Genomic DNA, 14,336 nt, shown 5'->3' on the forward strand with positions numbered 1-14,336 from the left:
AGATCCCGAGGGATTAATCCCTCGGCAGCCTGTGGATAAATCCCAGGAAGAAACCGAGACATTAAATGTCTTGGTTAATAACGGTTCAAGAGTAGGCGCTTATACTCTTGATCTGTATGCGCCTCCGAAGTTAACTTCGGAGATAACTCAATTACCAACCCTAGAACCTAAGCGGTTCTTGAGAGATCTGCATGGTGGTAAAATCAAGCAGATCTGCGTACTCGTCACAGAGGACGAATACGTAACCGACATTCGGTCAGCGGTAATTTTTGCAGAGAACGAACGGGTTCTCAGCAGCTAATCGATGGACGAAAGTGTCCTCGATGTGAAGGCTCGGATTGAAAGATACAGTACTCAATCTTGGGAGTCACTCAAGGGAAATCTTCTACACGAGGATTTAATAGAAATCAGGGACGTATTCCCTGAAGCAGGTCCATGCGAGTTGCTTAAGGATAAAGACACTCGACATGAGATCGAGCTCAAACCGGGCTCGATGTACTATGTCATGAAGCAGTGGCCACTGCCTCGTGAACAGTACTTGCTATCGATAATTTACCGATCGATTAAAAGCGGGCCATTTGAGGGAGTCAACCTCCCACATAGCTCTCTGACCTTCTGTGTGCGAAAGGCCACAGGAGGGTGGAGGATAGTGCACGCATTCAATACATTGAATACTGCAACGGTACCGGCTCAAACGCCGATACCTATAAAAGACGTAATCATAGATGGTATGTCTAAGAGTACGATCTTTTCGTCTATGGATATGATGGATGAATTTTATCAGATCCTTATGCGTGAACATGACACCTGTACACAGCAGTGAGCACTTCCAGCGGGATGCTCTGGGAATGGCTAGTAATGCCACAGGGGTTTAGTGACGCCCCTGCAACATTCAGCAGATGTGTAACAAATCCGTTGAGACCGGTGCGAGAATTCGCATCAAGTTATTTTGACGATGTATTCGTCTATAGCCGAGCTATGGACGGAAAGATGGACTTGAAAGTTAGTAAAACTCACTTTCGTCAGGTTCTTACACTTATCCGAAAGCATATGTACGTTATTAAAATACGATACGGACGGCGCGGAGCGCGTCAGCTGCAACCAGCCGAACGCAATTACCCAGCGCATGACAAGGAATTCTTTGCCATGAAATGTTAACTGGCAAAGTTAAGGGTCTTTCACCTCGAATATAGACCGTTCACCGTAAATACGGACCAAGCGTCATTACGCACGGCCGTAAATAGCCCACACCTCTTGCAAAGAATAGGGAGGTGGCTATCCTTCTTCGCGGAGCAAAATTTCTTCGTAAATATAAACCAGGACGACTTTATGTCGTCGGAAATGTGCTATCACGCCGACCCGATTTCGAGCTGGCTGCGCATTCCAACAGTGAAAATTATCCCAATGTTGCAACATTCATTTCAAGTGTTCCGTCATCAACCTAGTTTGATGACATAAGGAAAGCCTACGCAGAAGATAAGGACCTTCTGCGTTTAATGGATCATTAAATGAATCTATCCGATAAACCTTTTTAAAGATTTACCGGCTTTATATCGATCGTCATCCGATCGATACACAACACACAACGGCTTATTGTATTACACAGCCGTTGCCGGTGACATTCCACGTGTCGTCGTCCCAACTCACAATGATTTGCGCTTGCGCATCATGTATGAGTGTCACGATGCATCAACAAGTGGGCAACGCGGACGTGAGAAAACTTACCTCCCAGTAAGTCGCGACTTTTGCTGGCCCCGCCAGTATCAGTTCGTGCGCAAGTACATCCGTGCTTGCGAGATATGTCAACGAATGAAGCCTAGCCTTTCATCTCGTGCACCTCTCCAATCGCTACCACTTCCGGCAGAATGGTAGCAGTACGTATCTATGGACTTTGTCTTCGAATTAACCGAAGACGATCACCCCAAAAACAATAGAATCCTTGTTTTTGTAGACAGATTCAGCAAGAAGGTACATCATATTGCAGTTCCAGAGTCAATCACGGCTCCAAGCTGTGCCCGTGTCTTTATCGACACGGATTTCAGGCTCCACGGTGTACCCCCTGAAATGGTCTCGGATGGAGACCCACGGTTCACGGCGGGTTCTAGCAATCCGTGTTCCGATCTCTCGGAACACGGCTGACTATGTCAACTTCTGATCATAAGAGACATATTGTCAGACGGAACGCGTCAATCGCGTCCTCGAAGAGATACTTCAAGGTTTCGTCCAATCGTATCCGAATTGGAGCGAGTTTTTACCGATGGTCAAACTCGCCATCCATAATTCGGTGCATGCGTCTACAACGCATATACCGTTCTTCGTGAATGGTTTACGCCATCCACGCATACCCACCCAATTAGAGATATCCTTTAGTTTCAGGGACGGGGGTGGACTCGCACAAGCAAAACCATTTCTGGCTCATGCTCATCACGCGTCGAAGTTACCAATAACGCGAATCACGTCGATGTCGAAGCAACGGACGTCGAAGGTGAGAAAGACCTCATGGCAGTGCGCACAAAACGCCATAAAAAGACAAAACAAATGAGTCAGCAGAGGAATTTCTTTTGGCTTAGAATCAGTAATCTGTTTCGTAAAAGATTCCATTGCTAACGTAGTGAGCCGTCAGAAATGGAACGCAGGCAAATATGAAAGAGCAAATGTTCTTTTATTTAAAATTAATGACCTAGTACTACTCTCTACGGTAAACTTCCCTAAGCGTCTAGTCACTAATGTGGGTAGCAGTAAACTACTACCCAACTTCATTGAACCTTTCTATGTACCGCATCGCAGAGGCAATGCGTACACAATAGAATTGCCACGTAGGATGCGAACGCATCCTACGTTTTACATTCGTCGGCTCCGCCCGTACCATCCGTACGCGGTTTCTTCCGAGGCCGGATCTGACAACCCTTTTCAAGAATCCCTAAGAGATTCTTGTGGTCATGAACCAGATTTTCATGCTGAATCTGGTGATTCTCATGTTGGGTCCGAACATCCTCGAAACCCCGATGAGCTGACGACAGCTCATCACGAAGAGCATGATAATTCCGCTCGTTCTTTAACATGGAGTACGCACTCTTCGAACGGTCTTCTAACCATTCGATATGATGAGCCTGCACCGTCTGCTTTAAAGGGCAACGCTTATCGTGCTCGTGATCCAGTCCTTCCTCCAAATCATGGAGGAAGCGATCGAGTTTGTCGATCTTCGACTCTAGATCCGACACATGGGTCGGATCTAATCTTTTCACCTCCAACACAACCATTAATGGATTCTCACGGTGGTCAACCTTTCCTTTTGGAACGTATCCAAAACCACCGTGATGTGAAGTGGCAACGAACGAGTTATCTTGTTCGCTGGCGCGGTAATCCACCTTCACATGACAGCTGGGAGCCTCGTTCCCAGCTAGCTGATTGCGGACGTTGAGGGCCTCGTCCGTCAGTATGACGAGATCCATCCGATGGATCAGAAGGTCCGTAAAAAACACTCGCCCCTAGTGCTTGTACATCGATTACAAAACATCAACCGCATCGCGCATCTCGATAGAAATGCGAGCCTTTCCTCAGGGCGAAGATAGGGAATAGACATCCCCTTTTACCCTCTTCGAGTTGTCAACACAACACGGACAGGGACCACCCCACGTGAGGCATGGAAGCCCAGCCTCACGTGATAACCGATGCAATTTACACCTTGCACCGATTGGAGTTCGTTTCTCTAACTCAAAGTGAATCGTGTTAAGTCTTTGAAGCCAGGCTTCGCGTCCAATGTCTTTGAAATTGCGAATGAACGCGCTCCAGGCTTGCATAAGCGAAACTTTATCTCGCTTATTGTTACCACTATACCATCGATGCTTGAAAAAGCATCGAGATAAAATTCTTCCTTAGATCGAAAGTCCTTCGTGCTGGGAGTCGAAGGCTCATGGTCAGCCGCCTGACGATCATCAGGCGACTGTTCTTGCTCCCCGAGTCTGCCATTTCGTCCGACTCGCATTCGTCGTCGACCTCCAAAGAGGGGTCGCATTCACGCGGTGTATTCCCACTTGCACCCGCAAAAATTAGAGTTGCGGAAGAAGATGAACACTACGGCAGACGGAACGTCTGCCGCAATAGACGGAACGTCTGCCGCAATAGACGGAACGTCTGCCGCAATAGACGATAATGCGTCGCCTGCGGCTGCATGAATCGCAGCCAAAGGTGCCGCACTATTCGCAAACCACATGGACTTGTTAACCATGCAATAGCATTAAAAATGATGGTTCTGACCAATCAACATCGTTCTTATTAAATGGACTTATAGTATCCACTCTAGTCAAAGTGATTGTCGTTTAAGGGAGGGGTGATGTACCGGGGTGTATCGTTACATAAAATAAACAATAAAAGGTTGTTAATTAATATATTATTTAAAAGGTACATAATATTTGGAGAATATTATTTTACATGGTAATATTCTAAAAGCTTATCGATTGGTAGATATAGATCATTATATCTACTTTCTCCGCAGTCCAGTCAGCGCTGGACGCGCGCAAAGATAGATACAGACAAGAGTTTATTACATGTTTTCAATTAATTCATAACTAAGTTAGAATGAAATAGATAGAAACAAAAGAACTTAATAATATGAAATACAGTTTTTAATTAACCCTCTTTAAAGCAAGTCCTATAAAGATAGTTTTCCTCTGCACGTACTAGTACAGGTGAAGTGACTTGAGGTACCACTCGCACTGAAGCAGTGCGAAGTGGACTTGAAATGAAGCAGTACAAGACGGCAGCAACCCGTTAAACCTGTTAGCACTTTGTAGTCCGTCAAAGGACCACAGATCTATCATCTAACATGGACATGTTAAATGATAATGAAAATACGCATCACGTTTCGCGTGATAGCTACTCTCCTTTCTAAGTGACATAGGAAAGAGTGCGGTCGAACGAAAGAGTTCGACCGCAGGAATTGATGCAATCTTGGCAATGCTGTCCAATTTGGACAGAGATGCCCTCCATTCAGCCATCGCCAAGTTCATACAACATGAACTTGACGAGATGAAGGAAAAAGTAGCCTTGCTGAATCAGCAAGGCTCTTAACAGGCAGAACTGTTGAGGATACAACAGGTACAGAAACCCTGTACCTGAGATGATGCACACGCGTCGTCCCGGAACCTTAAGATTGACATCTATAAGCATAAGGGAGTCGAAGGAGATTTCCTCTTAAGATGGTTCGTCGAGTTGGACGATGCCATAAAGGCCCGTCACATCGTCGACGAACAAATGCAAGTCGCATTTGCTTAATCAAATTTGGCAGGTCGTGCCAAAACTTTAGCTCTAGGCCTTTAGGTTGCGCGAACTGTATCTCTTTGAGCGGTTAAAGCCTTTTAATGCTTCGCTCAAACAGATGTTTGAACCGCCAAGGGCAGAGTTCAGAGCTCGATCAGAGCTTCTGAAACTCAAGCAAGGCAACCGTGATGTTCACGCATATGCCCAGCACATACGACTCTTAGCGAGTTGTATAACAAATAACCCATTCCATGTATACACGTTGATTACGGTGTTCATGCAAGGATCTTACGGATGGTCCCGTGAAGACCCATCTGTTCAGCTTGAAACTGGATACGCTTGAAGAAGCAATATCCGTCGCGGAACAGAAGGCCACTAGCTTAAGACAGGCTCAAGCTAGTTTGTCATCCTCCAAGATGACGCGAGCTTGAAGGTCCAGAGCCTATGGACCTCTCTTATGTCAAATGCGAGAGACCTCGCTTTTCGAGCAATAAGCGATTGCAGAAATGCCATCGCTGCCAAAAATTAGGACACTACCCTCATGAGCGTAGTGCCCCACGCCCAGTACCGAAAGGTACTGAACGCAATTTTGGACCGAATGCTAAAAAAGGAAAACGGTCGCGGGTCCGACATCGTTGTGATTTGCAACAGCGAGGCGGACCGCCAATAAACGGTTGGGGTCAGAAGGGCCGCAACGCCCTACTGAATTAGCAACCTCAGGAGAATTTGGAAATCCATTGACGAAAGTTGCTCCAGACACATAATCATTATGTGTCCCTGCACCTGGCGATGAGATACCCCTCATCACCTTGAAGTTAAAAGTGGCAAATGATTTGTCACTTAAAGCCCTAGTGGACTATGGGGCGTCGAATAACTTTACTCATCGCCAGTCGCTAGAGGGTCGTAGGCTCAAATATGTTAAGCGCGACATCCCTCTCACGAGGATGACGGTGCATCTAGCGACAGGCGCATCGATAACAGTAATGAAACGCGTAGTGAAATTTCACTACACGTTTAAAGATTTAGAGTGTAATAATGATTTTATCGCACTGAGTTTAGATGACAAATTTGATGTCATCGTAGGTTCCCTGGCTCGGAAAGTATGAATCAAGAATCAGCTGGCAGCATCGATCCGTATCGATGCTTGCCACTTGTTCATCAGATGACCATCTCATAAACATCTTGGAGCGTCCATAAGCGTGTGTATGTACTAGGAATGAGTGCGATGGCCTCAGTTGTGGTACGGTCGTTAGTACGACTGCATAAGATTACAGTGTAATTACTTATCACTCTGTGGAGTCAGCTGCGGTGGCTGTGCGAATGTACAGGCAGCGCCGAAGGTCGACCATTCGAATACGTCGAGTGGATTGAGAAATGAATGTACCCCTAGCGGGTGACAGTCAAGGAAGATACTGGTTGTCCAGATTGGACACCACGATGATCCTAGATTGAGTAGAGAGTCGAGAGACGATGAGGAAATACGTCCCCACGTACTTCAGAAGATATCTACTCAAAAGTTAATGCTGAAGTGACTAGACTTCCGCATCCCGAGGGATTAATCCCTTGGCAGCCTGAGGATAAGGAATCCCAGAAAAAAAACCGAGACATTGGATGTTTTGGTTAATGACGGATCAAGAGTATGCGCTCATTCTCTCGATCTGTATGCGCCTCCGAATTAAACTTTGGAGATAACTCAATTTCCTTCTCAAAAACCTAAACGGTCCTGGAGAGATCTCTATAGTGGTAGAATCAAGCAGATCTGCCAACTCGTCACAAAGGACGAATAAGCTAATCGATATTCGATCAGCGTAATTTTTGCAGAGAACGTACGGGTTCTCAGCAGCTCATGGATGTAATAAAAATATGTCCGCGATGCGAAGACTTGGAGATATACTACTCAATCCTGCGAGTCACTCAAGACAAATCATTTGTATAAGGATTCGATTGGATTCAGGGATTTATTTCCTGCCGCAGTTTCATGCGAGATGCCTAAAGATAAAAGCACTAAGCGTGATATCGAGCTTAACCGGGCTCGAAGTACTTGTCTGAAGAAGTGGACACTGCCTCGTAAACAAGTACGTGCGATCGAAAAATTATTTATCAATCGATTAAAAGCGGGCCATGTTAGGGAGTCATCCTCCCCACATAGCTCACCGACCTTCTGTGTCCGAAAGGCCACTGGAGGGTGGCGGATAGTGCACGCATTCAATAAACTGAATGCTGCAACGGTACTGGCTCAATGCCGATACGTTGAAAAAGCGTTATCTTACATGATATGTCTAAGAGGAACATCTTTTCGTCAATGGATCTGATGGATGGATTTTATCAGATCCTTATGCGTGAACGGGACATACCGTACACAGCAGTGGAACTCCCAGTGGGATGCTCTGAGAATGGCTAGTGATGCCTCAGGGGCTTAGTAACGCCCCTGCAACATATAACAGATGTGTAACAAATCTGTTGAGACCGGTGCGAGAATCCGCACCGAGTTATTTAGACGATGTATTCGTCCATAGCTGGGCCATGGACGAAAAAAGGACATAAAGCTCATAAAATTCACGTTCGTCGATTTCTTACACTTATGCGAAAGCATAATTTGTATTCAAATCTCAAGAAGTGTGTATTCGCTGCAAGCGAAATACCACTTCTTGGGTGCATCGTCGGTAAACATGGCGTGCACCCTGATCCCGAAAAGATCAAGGCAATTACTGACTGGCGGTTTCAGTCAATAACAAGGGACTTAGAAACTTCCTTGGATTAGCGGCGTACTTGCACAAGTACTCTCGCAATTTTGCAGAGATGACAGTTTATCTCTCTCGTCTCTTGATAAAAAGACGAGAAATGGTATGGAACGCTGATTGTCAACCTTCGTTTGAAAATATCAAGCAGAGCTTGATACAATCGTCCATCTTGACGATTGCAGATCAAGACATACCATTCCGTGTGGCCTGTGACGCCAGCGATTTCGCAATCGGCTGCGCGTTAATGCAATACGATACAGACGGCGCGAATCGTGTCGTCTGTTACCGATCGCGTTAACTGCAACCAGCTGAACGCAATTACCCAGTGCATGACAAGGAACTCCTTGCCATGAAATATGCATTGGCTAAATTTAGGGTCTATCTCCTAGTAGATAGACCGTTCATCGTATATACGGATCATGCGTCATTACGCACGGTCGTAAACAGCCCACACCTTTCGCAAAGAATGGCGAGGTGGCTATCCTTCTTCGCGAAGTATAACTTCTCCGTCGAATATAAACCAGGACGACTTAATGTCGTCGCTGATGCGTTATCACGCCGACCCGATTTCGAGTCAGCAGTGCACTCCAACAGTGAAAGTGATCTTACTGTTGCAACACTCACTACGAGTGTTCCGTCATCATCCTTAAATAATGACATAAGGAAAGCCTATAAAGAAGATAAGGACCTTCTATGTTTGATGGATCATTTAATGAATCCATCCGATAAATCTTTTAAAGATTTACCGGCTTTATATCGATCGTCATCCGATCGATACACAACACACAACGGCTTATTGTATTACACAGCCGTTGCCGGTGACATTCCACGTGTCGTCGTCCCAACTCACAATGATTTGCGCTTGCGCATCATGTATGAGTGTCACGATGCATCAACAAGTGGGCAACGCGGACGTGAGAAAACTTACCTCCCAGTAAGTCGCGACTTTTGCTGGCCCCGCCAGTATCAGTTCGTGCGCAAGTACATCCGTGCTTGCGAGATATGTCAACGAATGAAGCCTAGCCTTTCATCTCGTGCACCTCTCCAATCGCTACCACTTCCGGCAGAATGGTAGCAGTACGTATCTATGGACTTTGTCTTCGAATTAACCGAAGACGATCACCCCAAAAACAATAGAATCCTTGTTTTTGTAGACAGATTCAGCAAGAAGGTACATCATATTGCAGTTCCAGAGTCAATCACGGCTCCAAGCTGTGCCCGTGTCTTTATCGACACGGATTTCAGGCTCCACGGTGTACCCCCTGAAATGGTCTCGGATGGAGACCCACGGTTCACGGCGGGTTCTAGCAATCCGTGTTCCGATCTCTCGGAACACGGCTGACTATGTCAACTTCTGATCATAAGAGACATATTGTCAGACGGAACGCGTCAATCGCGTCCTCGAAGAGATACTTCAAGGTTTCGTCCAATCGTATCCGAATTGGAGCGAGTTTTTACCGATGGTCAAACTCGCCATCCATAATTCGGTGCATGCGTCTACAACGCATATACCGTTCTTCGTGAATGGTTTACGCCATCCACGCATACCCACCCAATTAGAGATATCCTTTAGTTTCAGGGACGGGGGTGGACTCGCACAAGCAAAACCATTTCTGGCTCATGCTCATCACGCGTCGAAGTTACCAATAACGCGAATCACGTCGATGTCGAAGCAACGGACGTCGAAGGTGAGAAAGACCTCATGGCAGTGCGCACAAAACGCCATAAAAAGACAAAACAAATGAGTCAGCAGAGGAATTTCTTTTGGCTTAGAATCAGTAATCTGTTTCGTAAAAGATTCCATTGCTAACGTAGTGAGCCGTCAGAAATGGAACGCAGGCAAATATGAAAGAGCAAATGTTCTTTTATTTAAAATTAATGACCTAGTACTACTCTCTACGGTAAACTTCCCTAAGCGTCTAGTCACTAATGTGGGTAGCAGTAAACTACTACCCAACTTCATTGAACCTTTCTATGTACCGCATCGCAGAGGCAATGCGTACACAATAGAATTGCCACGTAGGATGCGAACGCATCCTACGTTTTACATTCGTCGGCTCCGCCCGTACCATCCGTACGCGGTTTCTTCCGAGGCCGGATCTGACAACCCTTTTCAAGAATCCCTAAGAGATTCTTGTGGTCATGAACCAGATTTTCATGCTGAATCTGGTGATTCTCATGTTGGGTCCGAACATCCTCGAAACCCCGATGAGCTGACGACAGCTCATCACGAAGAGCATGATAATTCCGCTCGTTCTTTAACATGGAGTACGCACTCTTCGAACGGTCTTCTAACCATTCGATATGATGAGCCTGCACCGTCTGCTTTAAAGGGCAACGCTTATCGTGCTCGTGATCCAGTCCTTCCTCCAAATCATGGAGGAAGCGATCGAGTTTGTCGATCTTCGACTCTAGATCCGACACATGGGTCGGATCTAATCTTTTCACCTCCAACACAACCATTAATGGATTCTCACGGTGGTCAACCTTTCCTTTTGGAACGTATCCAAAACCACCGTGATGTGAAGTGGCAACGAACGAGTTATCTTGTTCGCTGGCGCGGTAATCCACCTTCACATGACAGCTGGGAGCCTCGTTCCCAGCTAGCTGATTGCGGACGTTGAGGGCCTCGTCCGTCAGTATGACGAGATCCATCCGATGGATCAGAAGGTCCGTAAAAAACACTCGCCCCTAGTGCTTGTACATCGATTACAAAACATCAACCGCATCGCGCATCTCGATAGAAATGCGAGCCTTTCCTCAGGGCGAAGATAGGGAATAGACATCCCCTTTTACCCTCTTCGAGTTGTCAACACAACACGGACAGGGACCACCCCACGTGAGGCATGGAAGCCCAGCCTCACGTGATAACCGATGCAATTTACACCTTGCACCGATTGGAGTTCGTTTCTCTAACTCAAAGTGAATCGTGTTAAGTCTTTGAAGCCAGGCTTCGCGTCCAATGTCTTTGAAATTGCGAATGAACGCGCTCCAGGCTTGCATAAGCGAAACTTTATCTCGCTTATTGTTACCACTATACCATCGATGCTTGAAAAAGCATCGAGATAAAATTCTTCCTTAGATCGAAAGTCCTTCGTGCTGGGAGTCGAAGGCTCATGGTCAGCCGCCTGACGATCATCAGGCGACTGTTCTTGCTCCCCGAGTCTGCCATTTCGTCCGACTCGCATTCGTCGTCGACCTCCAAAGAGGGGTCGCATTCACGCGGTGTATTCCCACTTGCACCCGCAAAAATTAGAGTTGCGGAAGAAGATGAACACTACGGCAGACGGAACGTCTGCCGCAATAGACGGAACGTCTGCCGCAATAGACGGAACGTCTGCCGCAATAGACGATAATGCGTCGCCTGCGGCTGCATGAATCGCAGCCAAAGGTGCCGCACTATTCGCAAACCACATGGACTTGTTAACCATGCAATAGCATTAAAAATGATGGTTCTGACCAATCAACATCGTTCTTATTAAATGGACTTATAGTATCCACTCTAGTCAAAGTGATTGTCGTTTAAGGGAGGGGTGATGTACCGGGGTGTATCGTTACATAAAATAAACAATAAAAGGTTGTTAATTAATATATTATTTAAAAGGTACATAATATTTGGAGAATATTATTTTACATGGTAATATTCTAAAAGCTTATCGATTGGTAGATATAGATCATTATATCTACTTTCTCCGCAGTCCAGTCAGCGCTGGACGCGCGCAAAGATAGATACAGACAAGAGTTTATTACATGTTTTCAATTAATTCATAACTAAGTTAGAATGAAATAGATAGAAACAAAAGAACTTAATAATATGAAATACAGTTTTTAATTAACCCTCTTTAAAGCAAGTCCTATAAAGATAGTTTTCCTCTGCACAAACAAGTGTACGTGAGGCACCACTCGCACTGAGGCAGTGTGAAGTGGACTTGTACCGAAGCAGTTCAAGTCGGCAATGCCCCGTTACAAGTGGCAAATGTTGATGGGGACCGGTATAGACACACACCTCTTTTGTTCCCTCCCTCCTCGTCTGTTTGTTTTAATCTGATAAAAACTACAGATTAAAAATGACAACATAAAACATTTTTATTATTCCGCTATATCGCAAAATTAACAATTGTTCCTTTAGAGATCAATTTTGACGAAGTTCTCTTATTGGAACCTCGCACCCCTCATTACACTATGGGGAATTTCGGCTACAGGGCCTCCTCCCACCCAACTATCACACACCTTCGGTGCGGGTTGGCAGGGCGGCCATCCATTGGATGGTTGCTCGTCTGCTTTTTAGCCTATCTCCGGCGATGTGTTATCGTACTGCCCTCCGCGGGTATCGATCCACGTACCTCCCGGTCCCAGTTCCAGTGCTTACCGATCCTGGTGGTGTAGTGGTCCGCCACTCACTTCAGGACCGGGAGGTCCCGGGTTCGATACCCGGGGCCGACAAATCCTCCAAAGTATAATGGGAGGTGGTCTTGTCCTGTGCACCCAAAAAGGTGTATATGATTAGAAATACAAAAACTAACCAATCATCAATTGAAGGGCAAGTCCGGTGTAATACACCCAGTTCCAGTGCTTAACCACTCGGCCACTGAGGTCGGTAAATTGTTCCTTTAGAGCATACGGGGAGGGTGTGTGGCTATACCAAAAAGGGGGTGCCAAAACCGGTTCCCCTTAAGGCCACCTTTGTAACGGGCTAGAGTTGCCCTAATGTTACACAGTCCCCATTAAGTACATTTGGTACTTAAGGGGATGGTCAATTACTAAATAATAGTAATTAGACCCAACACTCGGGTGTGGTGCACATTTGTGACCAACCCTTGTGGATGTGATGCACATGGGTGCATTCACATTAGGAGGGATGACGCCCAGCGTCATCCATGATGACGGCTAGCGTCATCAGTTACGCGAGGTATCTATAAAGATACGCTCGCAATACATATTAAATGATATCTATAGAGATATCATTTTAATTGGTAAAAATAGGTATTTGTATTTAATTCTATTAAATATAAATCAGTCTGAAATTTACTACCTACTTGGTAAGTGCGCACGAGGAGACGGATTACCGCTCCCGTGACGTCACTTCACCAGAGTTCTTAGTGTGTTGGGTGAGGTCGCTTGCGCGCCCACCACAACTACCTCACTGCACGCAAGAGAAGCAGGTGCAAACCGCTTCCTCGCTGTGCTAGGGTGTGTGCTAAGTAGAGCGTGGCCGCATTACGACGTGCCCGCCTACACTTGGTAGCACTTGAAATCCTTCCCACGACCCGCATCTCTGCGTGTGTACGTGAGGATGAGCCTCAACATTGATTGGGCTCATTTTCCCCACCTCTCCGAACATCATCGGGAGGTGGCAGGGCTAATGGCGCAGGGACTTGGTGAACAAGCCCTGGCCAGGCTCCTGGGTAGTCCTCCTGAGCAACATGTTGCTCAGTTGGAGCAGTTTGAGGCATTTGTGCTCGGACAGCGGAGGGCCGCGTCCGAGGCACAGAGCCATGCTGCGGCGGAGTCCGTCACTCAGACTCAGGATGAGCTGAGGCATGAGCAGGCTCGGAGCGAGGCTCTCAACAGGACTGTTGAGATGCTCTCTGCCCGGCCGCATCAGCCGAGGCCCATTCGGATGGACCCGCCCAAGTTCGATGGAACTGCGGCGCACACGATTGTCCACTGGCTTTTAGCCGTGGAGCAATGTGGTGTCGCCCAGCTCATCGAGGACGACAGCCGGATGGTGTCGTACGCTATGTCGCATCTGCGCGGTAAGGCCTCAGAGTGGGCTTACTCGGCGCTTATGGCGGACAGAAAAGCGTTCCCCTCATGGGCGATCTTTAAGGATAAGATTCGCGCCATGTACCAGCCGCCGAACAACGAAGTGTTGCTTCAGGCGCGCTTCTTTGGGGCGCGACAGGCGAAGCGATCTCTGCAAGAGTATGTGCAAGAGATGCGCTCGCTGTCCGCATCCATAACCGTAGGTCCGATTCCGGAGCACATTAAGGTGCCCACGTTTATGAACGGACTACGGCATGGCCCATCGCGACAGGCCCTTTTCAGAAAGGTGCCGTCGACGATGGAAGAGGCAATCCAAATTGCCTTAGTTGAGGAGCAATCCTACAACAGTGCCTCGGCGACAGCTTGGTATAAGCCGTCGGCCGAGAGGACAGATGCCACTCCTATGGAGTTGGGCAATGCAGACGTGGTCTGTTTTAAATGCGGCAAGCGCGGCCATATGATGGCTCGCTGCTATGCCAGGGTCCCTGCTGGGGCAAAAATGCCCAGCAAGAGGACTCCCTTCCCAAAGGGCGATGGCAAGAACCAGCGTGCGAGACGCATGAGTTCTGC

The sequence above is a fragment of the Bremia lactucae genome, linkage group LG8 (genome assembly GCF_004359215.1).
Source record: "Bremia lactucae strain SF5 linkage group LG8, whole genome shotgun sequence".
Classification (NCBI taxonomy): Eukaryota; Oomycota; class Peronosporomycetes; order Peronosporales; family Peronosporaceae; genus Bremia; species Bremia lactucae.